The 11,194-nt window shown below is 31.4% G+C and overlaps 1 protein-coding gene and 1 long non-coding RNA gene across 6 annotated transcripts in view; one reads left to right on the top strand and one right to left on the bottom strand.

The window, feature by feature from the left end:
• LOC108000293 (tyrosine-protein kinase Btk) overlaps positions 1 to 11,194 on the top strand; it is a 152,409-nt gene that overhangs the window by 80,100 nt on the left and 61,115 nt on the right. The gene's annotated exons all lie outside the window — the stretch shown is intronic.
• On the bottom strand, positions 1,349 to 9,801 carry LOC108000307 (uncharacterized). Its single transcript, XR_003698348.2, has 6 exons — positions 9,137 to 9,801; positions 8,689 to 9,003; positions 7,515 to 7,690; positions 5,232 to 7,431; positions 3,088 to 5,125; positions 1,349 to 3,013 (listed from the first exon to the last, which is right to left on the bottom strand). It is a non-coding gene; the product is annotated as an uncharacterized LOC108000307 (long non-coding RNA).

Genomic DNA, 11,194 nt, shown 5'->3' on the forward strand with positions numbered 1-11,194 from the left:
TATAAGTATAACGAGTTCTTTTAGAAATCGTAGTTGACCAATAAGCACGACTATGGTTAAGATTATTTATTTTATTGAAATGTGATTTGATTTCTCTAGTTGATATTTCTTGATAAAACCACAGCATACTACGAATAGCGCAAGTGGAACGATATTACTAGAAATTGCAGCAGGCATTTAGAACGGCCGCATCGGACCATCATTTAACCCAAAATTGTCCCAATGCTGCAGCAAACGCGGCGTTAAATGGTATCGCTTCATTTAACGCTGTTCGCAAAGATGACCACATCTAAATCCTGTTTTATTGAACTAAGTTCAATGATTTTAAATACCTATGCTAATCATCCAGCTAAACTTATCCATGAAGACAGAGAGAATAAATTGACGATTGATTTTATCATAATTATTATTTTTGAAATTAAATATTTGATAAAATTGATCATTGAAAAAACATTCTACAGAATGACACCAATTTCCTATTTTATTGGATTAACAAAATGCTAAAAAATTGCAAACAGTCTTTTAAAATTATGTAAAGAGAAGCCTTCAATTTTTAAATCCATGGTTTTAGTTATCTGTAAAGTTTTTTTAACATCTGGAGCCCTTTTGAATTTTTTTAGCTTTTTGTGAAGTAATTTTCAAAGAAATTTAATTAAGGGATATAAAAGTAGAACCTTTAAAATAATCCTATAAAGATTATTATACTATTTTTCATAAAATTGCATCGATTAAGACTGATAACAATTCTGTAAACTATCCAAATATTTATGAACAATATACATTTTATCTAAATTACCAATTATAATCATGCTTATAGAGAAATACCACTTTGCCAAATTTTGTTGATCACTCTTATCAGATAAGTAGGTTAAGGGGGGTGTTGCCTAGGAAAGGAACACGTGAGGAAACGATGGATCCATCGTGTATATTGTGATGACACGTACACGGGGCTTATATGCGCGAACACGAGCGGACCCGGCCCGTTTTTACATTGGAAACGCGCCACCAAAGACTCCCTTTATCGATAATATCTTCTTGTGCCAGGACCCGAGGGGGCCTCGAGAGATGTTTCTCACGTCTGACGCGTTCCTCTTCTGCTCGAGGTCGGAATTTTTGCGTGTGTTCCAGTATGGTAATGCCGGAGGAGGAAGGCGGAGAATGATATGGCTGAAACCATTTTAAAGATTTAGGGATGGGATCTTGGGCAGCTGTCCATGGAACTGTCCGCTCTTGGTGGATTGGAAAACGATATTCGAAAACGTGAGCGATATATTTATATTTAAATTGAAGCATCTGGACTGCAGATATTTATGTGAATTCAAATTTTCATGAATTGAAAGAAGTGAAATGAAGATCCGTTTCTTTAATTATTATAATCTGTAACTTGTTTTGGATACAATTTATGTCCTTTTTGCATATCGTATGCATTTTTCTAGATTTTTGCATATTAATATTTTAGTTTTTTTTTATTAACTTTGATTATAATTTAATAAATATATCTCAAAGAATATTTTTGTATGTCCAATTCTATATGTTTTTTATTAAATACTAGATACCTTACCTAGAAAACTAGATACACTATATTAAAATGTAGCATTATAATATTATATAACATTGTAATATCGAATTTCCATGCCAATTATAAATAAAAACGAATAAGAAAATTAAAGAGTATCATAAAGGATAGAATTTTATCTTATGGACTTGAAAGACATGGATTTGATTAACTCGTTTTTTCTTCAATTTTTACATACTATACTCAATACATATCACATATTTCTATCTAATAATGTTAATATATTTATAGGATTCTTGTAATAGGCACAAAGATCTCGATACAATGGTATACTATACTCCTGTATAATATTCCTGTTAATATATTCCTAGAAGAATAGAATATACTTATTAGAAGATAGAAAAACTAGAATATAAAATTGCAATCATATTTCATCATAGGCAGAGCCACATTATCTCAAATTTCATCCACTTGTGTGAGACAGCAGCTGATTTCGTGGACCTTAGTTGAAGGTCCAATCGAAATTGGATTAAGGTCATTCAATAGTCTCTGGATATCACTCGCGTTCGGTTCCATCCACTGTTCCTTTCTTCGAATCGTAACGGACAGCGAGATACCGTGGCCGAAGGAGATTGTGGGTAGAGAGTGAGTTCCTGGCAAATGGAAAGCCGGCTTACCCTCCGAAATTACGGCCACTCTCATTATACCGAAGGCCGGAATTACGCCTGGCCTGGAAACCTAGTTGAATTTAGGGATAGATTTCGATATTGGTCAATGGACACATGGCCTTTGCTTTGATGGAAAAGTGCGTTTGATTATTGGAATGGTTTTCTTGCTTAAAAAGCTTAAAAGGAGATTTGAATGATTTGATTTGTGACGAGGTTTTTGCGATAGATTTATGAGAAATTAGATTCAAACAATCGTTTCTCCATCGGTGATCTGTATGTTTTAATCCTTTCATGGATTCTTCTTCAGCCGTGAATATTATAATAATATGGAATATGTAATTATTCCAATTTATTAGTTGAAATTACTATAATCCCGTTTTAAAAATTTTGTAAATGTAAATATCTCACTTAAATATTTTATGTTATATTCTGGTTTTTCATTTTCGAGTACGATGATTCATTATTTTTTCTTCTTATAAGCATTTTAGAGTTCAATCAATTTGCGATGAGATGTGAAAAACGATTTACTCGAGCATGTGATAAATACATTTAGAATTTAAGGATCTCATGGATTATCCGTGAACACTATTTGGAAGCAAAACTTAGCCTTCTAACTCTGCCAATTCGATCAATCACTCATTAGGCTTAAAGATTAAGATTATTGAAGCTAATCCATGAATTCACCTTCTAATTATCAGTTCCAAATCTTAAATAATAACATAGAATTTCATGAAAAGTTTCTTCTTTCTTTTATATTATCAATACTCAAATGATAATTTTAAATATTATTATTAACTTTCTGTTTCAATAATTTTCCAATGATGAAAATCTAAAATAACAAAATTCTATTATATTCTCCATCCCATTTTCATTTCCAACCACAAATATTCCAACCACAATTACCTTATTCTTTTCTAAGATTTGTGACGCATCCTTGAACGAATAAAAGTATCCGGATGAGAAAAAGAATGGGCAAGAAGTATCCAACAGAGCCAAACAGCTCATCCGGAGGCGGTACACCAAAGTCAAGACCGGAAAGGATAATTTTACGAAAGATACGTTTCTAATCGAGCGTTAATGGTTTACACCAGAGAGCGTCTAACCTCCATGCTCGTGATTCATCCGGAAAAATAGTTTCCACTCCTTGCTCCGCTTCTCAGCCCCATTCCCTGGTCCCGTCTCTTCTTCTAAGCGATTGCATCTGTTCTCGAAATTGAATCAGAGTGTGGTGTAAAAAGGAATACCGGGAGAAAAGGGGGAGGATTCGATCGATTTCAATTTGCCAACAACTCGAAACGAGTTACTTTGTGCGGAAAGGAGGTTCAAGTGGCTCTACTTTTTTAAAAAGGAAAATACTTCTTGAAATACGTAGTATGAGTATTGGAACAGTTGATATATCGTATCAAATACGATGTTTGTTAGAGATTGAACGTTTTGGGCATATTTTTTTTTGTTTCCAAGATTTTCTACTTTCTTGGCATGAATTCTTCATTTTCTTTTGCATGGTACAAGTATTGTTGTATATATTATGTAACATGTTTGTTCTGAATTTCATTAGATTTTTGGTATGATATTGAATGTGTTAAAATGCATAATTGTCCATCAAATCATCCTATAAACAATATCGAGAAATTAATTTTAACAAGTATGAAATAACGATACTTATCTTTTTCTTTGAGTTTATGATTTCTTTTTTTTTTCCATGAATATTTAAATCTTTTTGTCGCGATTGGCCAAGTTTACGAAGGCATATCTTCATTTCGATATAAAAAAACTTAGTTTCATTTTCACGAGCCATAAAAAGTTCGCAATTCGCGCCAAGTATTCCGAAAGGAATATCGTTTCACACGATCTTGATTTTTAATTAAGCGACACGATCAAACTTCCGTTCTTTTATATTTCCTTCTTTAGTTCGTCCACAGTAAATTTTATCTCGAGAGATATCGTTGCCTCAATTTATTTCCAATTATTTGTCAAAAGTTTCTAGAAATTGTTGTAACTCTTTGATTTTCTATAACTCTTGATAAGATATTATAGATGATAGTTGAAGATTGTATAGTTTGAGCAACACTATGCTCCATGGATTATTTTTATCTCGCTTTTTTAATGCGTTCTTAATACAACTTTCAATATTTACATCATCTATCAAATTTTTAAAAGATATAAAAATAAATTTCTTAAATCTTTTTTAACTTTTTAAAGCGTTTAACCTTCTTCGAAATTGTTCAATTTTCCAATTTTATCATCGCCATTATAAGAAATAACGTGAGATATACGTGAAAGATGAGGTAATTTGATCTTCGCAGTTGTGTCTCAAGCGTGTGTCATGATAGAAGTCTCTTATAATCTTCCCGACAATTCTCGCAGTGCGATGATATACGTGATGGATTAATCGTTACATACACCTTGATTGATGGCAAACATCTGTCCCGGATACCTTGTTGGAATCAAGAAAGGAACATTAACCCGTTCTGAAATGAAGACGAATTATATCTACTTAATAGAAATGATATTCGATTTGAAATTTTTGCGAAATTTTTATGATTAACTTCGTGGAGGAAAATATCTGATTATTTTCTTCAAAGACTTTTGATGATCGAATATTCTGTTTCATTTTGATTCTAAATAGTTCTTGTTGCAATAAATTTAGATATTTTCTTTGTCGACGCTGTTCTTAAAGAATTGAGAAACAGTCGATTGAAACTTCCAGGCGATTTCGTGAATTTTTCACGAAGGAAAGAATTTTGTAATATAAGAGAAACAGAGGAAGAAAGTAAAAGATTTTTTATTCGATCAATCACTCCTATTATTCGACAATTTATGTTTATTCCATCTTTCCTTTGCGTTTATTTCTTCTTATCATCAAACAGTTCCATGAACATGACTTATTATTTTCGATTCATCGTTATTCGTTGCAAAACAATATCCCAAAAATGAATTTCTGAAACAAAATATACATTTATATTAATTCATTCGTAAAATATCTTTTATTTTTGATTAAAAACTTCAACACCAGACTTAAAATATCAAAACAAATATTATTTTACTTCAATGTTTCCCATAATTTTGAATCTGTCAATTTTGAGGTTAGGACACACTCCTCGTTTCTTCTATTATTACCACGCGAAAAATCCGCCGAGCGTAAAATTCCTCTATTTCCAGACCTCGATTTCCAGCAAATCAAGCTTAAGTCTCATTCCATTCGGCGTCTTCCCGATCTTCGAGAAAAATCCTCGCGGTCTTTATAAATAAAACATGGTGGAAGGACACACAAGCGGAAAACGTTACGCGGTAGAAGTAACGGTCTCGACGGGATAGTATTTTATTCGAGGCGCGTGACTCTAGCCATCAGAGCTCGCAGATACGTGTATATCCAGGCCGAAGTCCTATGGATCTCGTGGCTTTGTTGGCTCCAAAGGGGATAAGGGGATGTCTACGTGTCCGCCTCCGTGGAGTCAAAGTCGCGTCGACGTCCAGAGCAGCGGAGGGCGTACAAAGGGCGTGGAAACACGGTTGTGTGTCGTCGTCGGCCGTTTTCACGAGGCTTGGGTTAAATTACGCGTAAAACGCGTCTGTTTGACTCGTGCCGCGTGCAAGTGATGCTTGCATTTAAGCAGCGAGCAAAGGGGTTAAAGGAAGGAGGAGGGGAAGTTGGAGATTGAAGGGGAAGGAAGAAAGGAAGAAAGAAAGAAAGAAAGGGGGGGAAGCAAAAATATAGAAAGGGAGAAAAAAGTATAAAAAGGAAAAAGAGAAAAAGAAAAAGGTAACGTGTGTGGTGATGACTTTTGGAGAAAATCTGAAAATATAAAAATATAAATATTAGTTTAAATATATAGCTGTGAGAAGAAAATTTGTAGAAGAGTTTATTTTATTATAGATGAAAAATATCAAGGTTATTGCTTTGAGGAAATTGAAATAGGAGAAGAAAGAAAAATAATGAAAAAGAATGGGATGTGTCATGGGATTTGTATAATATGAATATTATATATTAGATATTAAAGAAATTGATAAGGAAAAATATTAAAGAACTTATCACAAAAGAAGAATATTACTGAATCTTATTTTGAGGAATATAGAACACCAAGTATGTTTTCAGGATTTCTTATATGTACCAAGAAAAGCTTTGAAGAACTATTAATACCAATCTAATATATATTATTTTTAACATTTATATTTATATTTCTTCCTTTTCTTTTCTTTAATCAATTTTACTCTTTTTAAAAATATGACAAAAATATATTTTATTAATTTTTGATATGAAAATTATATTCGTTAGTCTATTAAATCTATAAGGAATAGAACTGTCAGATTAAGTTATGTAAGATGTCATAGAAGAGGGGGTCATTGGCTACGAAGGAATTAATAATGGTGCGAGATTAATTGCGCGGTACACGGATAATCGATGACCGATATCCAAGTGCATCTTACGCGTGTTGGCAATTTAATTAGTGGGACATGTTCACTCCTATTTGATTATCATAATGACGAAAGAGACTCTGGTAAATTATCGTAACCCTCGTGTAGAACACGCGTTAACAACATTCGTTTATCTCTTTTCTGAAATCATTGTGTTCAATCACATGTAAATACATGTTCTCGTTGTACGTGCAAAGTATTCCAATTAAGCACATTTGATTTTATATTTTAAAAAAAAACTTTTCTTATTACAAAAAATATTATTGATTAAGAAGATTCGATTTAAATTAAATTAATTTTTTTTAATTGACAGAAATTCGAATATTGAATATTTGATATTTTATTTTTTTTTTTTTTTACATATTTATTAATAACTCATTTTCAAACACATTTTAAACCTCGAATTATTATTATTTTTTATTATTCAGTAATTTTATTACTGAATAATTCCGTAAATAGGTTTGGAGATAATATATTCGGATTCACTGCGAACAAAGATAAATCCCAGTTCATCAATCTCCGAGGGCGAAAGATTGACTGGCGTATTAGATTTTCTGGCGGCATCGATGGGACGCACGGATCAATCGTCATTGAATTATTGGTCGAGACCTCGGCAGAATACGCGTGGAGAATCCACGAATCTCCGACAAGCTATTTTACGAGACTCGAATTTGCCCGACGGCGACATCATTATAACGCACTTAACATCCATTAATCGCGTCCTCACGCGTATCCATCGCGCACGGCCGTTTGTCGCCGGTTGTCGTCCTTCTTACGAACGTCCGACACACCCTCGATGATCCATTAATGATATCCTATTCGCATCGCATCCTATCGAACAATGCATGGACGAATGAAAATTTTCATGCGAAATCATGTGAAAAAAAATTGAAAATTTAATCATCAAAACTCACTGAGAAAATAGAAGAAACGGTGCCATTGAAGTCTTTTTTTGTTTCATCTCGATATCTTAATCGGTTGTAGAGATATAAGAATTTAAAATGTCCATAGCGATTAAGACGATGTAGAGATTATTGGGTCATCGGTGACTTAGTGCTTTATATTTTTTCCTAGAAATGCGTGTGTCTTCCTGGAATTGCATTTGTCATTAGTTTAAAGTTTGGAATGGGTTAGTAAGACGAATGCAAGAGAGAGAGGTATATAAGAATGGAGATAATGATTAAAAAATTAGTCCTTTCTTTGCACAACGATATCTTCGGAATTGGAAATCGTGTTGAGATGAATAAAAGTGCATTTTAAATGTCAAGATTCTTCTTTCCGATGACCTTTCATTTGTCGATTGGAAGTCATTATTTTTGAAGTTACGGCGCTTTTCTCTAATTTTAATAGATATTTCAATTGTAAAGAATTGTTTTTGAATTGTTTACAGATGAAAATTATTAATTTATTGATTTATTTTATAGATGTCTCAATTAAAGAGAGATAATATTTATTTATTATACTTATTATACTTAATGATTTTATGAGCAATTTTATTTACTAATGAGAGAATAAGAGAAGAAACAGAAAATCTATTGCGAAAATTTATAGAAATATATGTTTTTTTAGACAGGTGATGATATTTCGAGGATTATTATTATAATTTTAAACCTCTCGTAAATCACTATTGAAAATTGTTGTATAAAATCTATTACTTTTTTCCTGAATGACGTTATATCACAATTCTGTAAAAACTATAAATCCTCAACGCACTATCGTTTATTTTACCTTAACAAATAAAACCTAAATCAGATTATTCTTCGAAATATTTCACTTTAAAAAATAAAATAAATATTCACTTAAATTCATATATTTTAAAAAAAAAATTACGAATAAATTTTTCACTTTCGAAAAATAATAAAAGAAAATATATCTCTACAAATATATTTCAAACAAAATAAATTTTGAAAAATAATCAATTAGTCCCTGAAAACCATTAAAGTCGAAAGTTTCTCATCAATGTTTTTATTAAAAACAATTTTCGTTGATACAAAATCGTCAAATCGACCTATCTTTCTTTCTAAAAATATATAAAAATTATTCTTCGATAGAAATAATTTTAATATCTCTAAAATTAGAAATACTTACTCCCAAAGTCTATCCGCTTCGAACTTCCTATCCGTTTAAAGCCGTCGAGACGGATCGTCTCCTCTTCTCCTTTCCGTTTCTCACCCCTTTTCTCGTGACGCGCCAGTAATGGATGTCTAGCCGATTTAATCTAACTGCGGACTGATCGCAATGTCTCCCGCAGAGCTCGTTAATCTGATTTCATTCGCAATTTTAGATAAGCCTTTTATCGTTCGTTTACCGATTAATTCGACGACACGAATCAATTGATCGTAACTCGCCTCCCTGTTGCGAATAGATCCTTTTCAACGTTTCATTTTCCATTCTTTCTTGTTGCTTGAAACGAACGAATCGTATTCGATTTCATAAAAAAGTTTTGTGGTTTATAGTTGTAAATTTGTAGTTTTGTATAAATTATTTTTTTTATATATAAATTTTAAATTATTATTAAATGAATTGTTCTACTTACGAACTAGACATCTAAACCGTAATGTCGAAAATCATTTTGTCGTAGGATGGAATATTTTCCAGACATATCATCTAGTCAACATTAAAAAATGTGATTTTGTTTAACATGTGCATTAATCACGTAGTGCTTAAGTTCACCGCTTATAATTGCCAAGAGAATAGAAATTAATATACCGGCTTTTAACCTAACTTTGTAATGGAAACGTGGAAAAATACATCGATCATGATCATTGTGATCGTTTTATAGATACCGTTATTATTTTTGTTATGTTAATTAAAAATATTATATATAAATAAAGTTTAAAATAAATCATTTTTCTTTCTTTTCAAATATAAAATTTCAATTTTTTGAATATTCACTGACACTTGATACTCTCTCAATTCAATGACAACAGTTTAAAATTCACCGAGAATCAATTCTCTAGAAATTTACTAGCAACTGTTCCTCAAAAATTTACCAGCAACGTTATCATCTTTTTCACAAAAATTCCTATTAATAATACAATAATCAATTAATCGTAAAAGAAAAGAAAACAATCAAAAACAGATTCATATTGTGACGCGATCAATAATGAAATTATGCAAATTTCTCTCTGCCAATGTTCACACACAATTCCACTAGCTATCGATCGAGCAAGAATAGTACAATTTTCGAATTCGAAAGTCCGCTGAGAATAATCTCACATCGACCATTCTGTTTATAACTCACCATTCTATTTTATCGAGAATGCAAAGAGTTTCATGCGATAAGATTCCACATGTTCCCAGTTTACAGCCTCAAACAAAACGGTTTCAATTTCAATTCGTATATTCACTGCGACGTTGTCGCGTGCGCTAACCATCGATTTCTCCCTTTACCTATCGATCATTCAGCTTTCCCTTTTAATCGTTCGAACGTTGAAAATTCATCGTTTAATACATCGGATATGGATGCTTTTTAAACTCCTCGCTGAAGTATATATTTTTTAATATTTTTACGTTGATATTTCGCATTCCTTCGAATACTTCTATACTTCTATAAAGTATACATTCAAACCACTAGGATTGTAAATATATATCCATAATTTTCCTTTTTTATTTTTATACGAAATTTATATTATATATTTTATATTTATATTGAATGATTGATCCAAAAATTCTTTCCAGACTATGAATATTTATTATTATATAATATAATTACATTTATGGAAAATTTAATAAATATAGAAAAATCTATAGAATGCATATAATATGCAGACATGTAAAAAAGATATGTGTTATATTTCTACATTATAAAAAATTTTAATTTGTAATCTACTAGTAAAGTATAAAAATCCGTTTAAAGGCACATTTTGATTGAAATTTTAAATTGTTCCTAAGAAAAATTTATGTAACATAGTTCCACACAGTTCCAAATTTGTTACATATGATCACATATATATAGTCCATCATCCTGGTCCTTATCTTAAAAGATTATCTAAATCATTAAATATTCTAGAAAAGATAGATTGTAATAATATTTACAAAATTATTCAACTACGTTAATATTAAACTACAAATCTTTATGTAAATGCACATTTTCATTATTTCAATTAAATATATGAAACTTAAACATTTTATTTCATCTTACTATCATATTTTATATATTTTGCATATATATATATATATTTTCTATAAATTTCTGTACATTTAAATTTCTCATAAATGCACAAAGATCTTATTAATATATATTTTCATTTTCCATCTAATAAAGAATATCTTTTATTTTCTGTTGCAGGTGAGTAAATCCAATATTCCTCGTTGAAAATTAGATCCATTAAGACTAAGTAAGTTCCAATCAATCTTACTTCTTCGCTTAGAGCCGAGCACTTTTGCGATCTCCCGTTATCACGGTGGACTAACGGGACAAGTACAGTTAACCGATAATCTCGAAGGCAGGCAAAGAACCTTGGCAAAGAAAACCGGTCTCTCGATCAAGACATTATCGATAGAGACATTCCCTCGATCGGTTGTCCTCGGTCATGCATTCTCGTTAAGTCTCGATATATACTTACGAGTATCGATACAGTCGAGCATCATA

This window comes from Apis cerana, linkage group LG16 (genome assembly GCF_029169275.1).
Source record: "Apis cerana isolate GH-2021 linkage group LG16, AcerK_1.0, whole genome shotgun sequence".
Lineage (NCBI taxonomy): Eukaryota > Metazoa > Arthropoda > Insecta > Hymenoptera > Apidae > Apis > Apis cerana.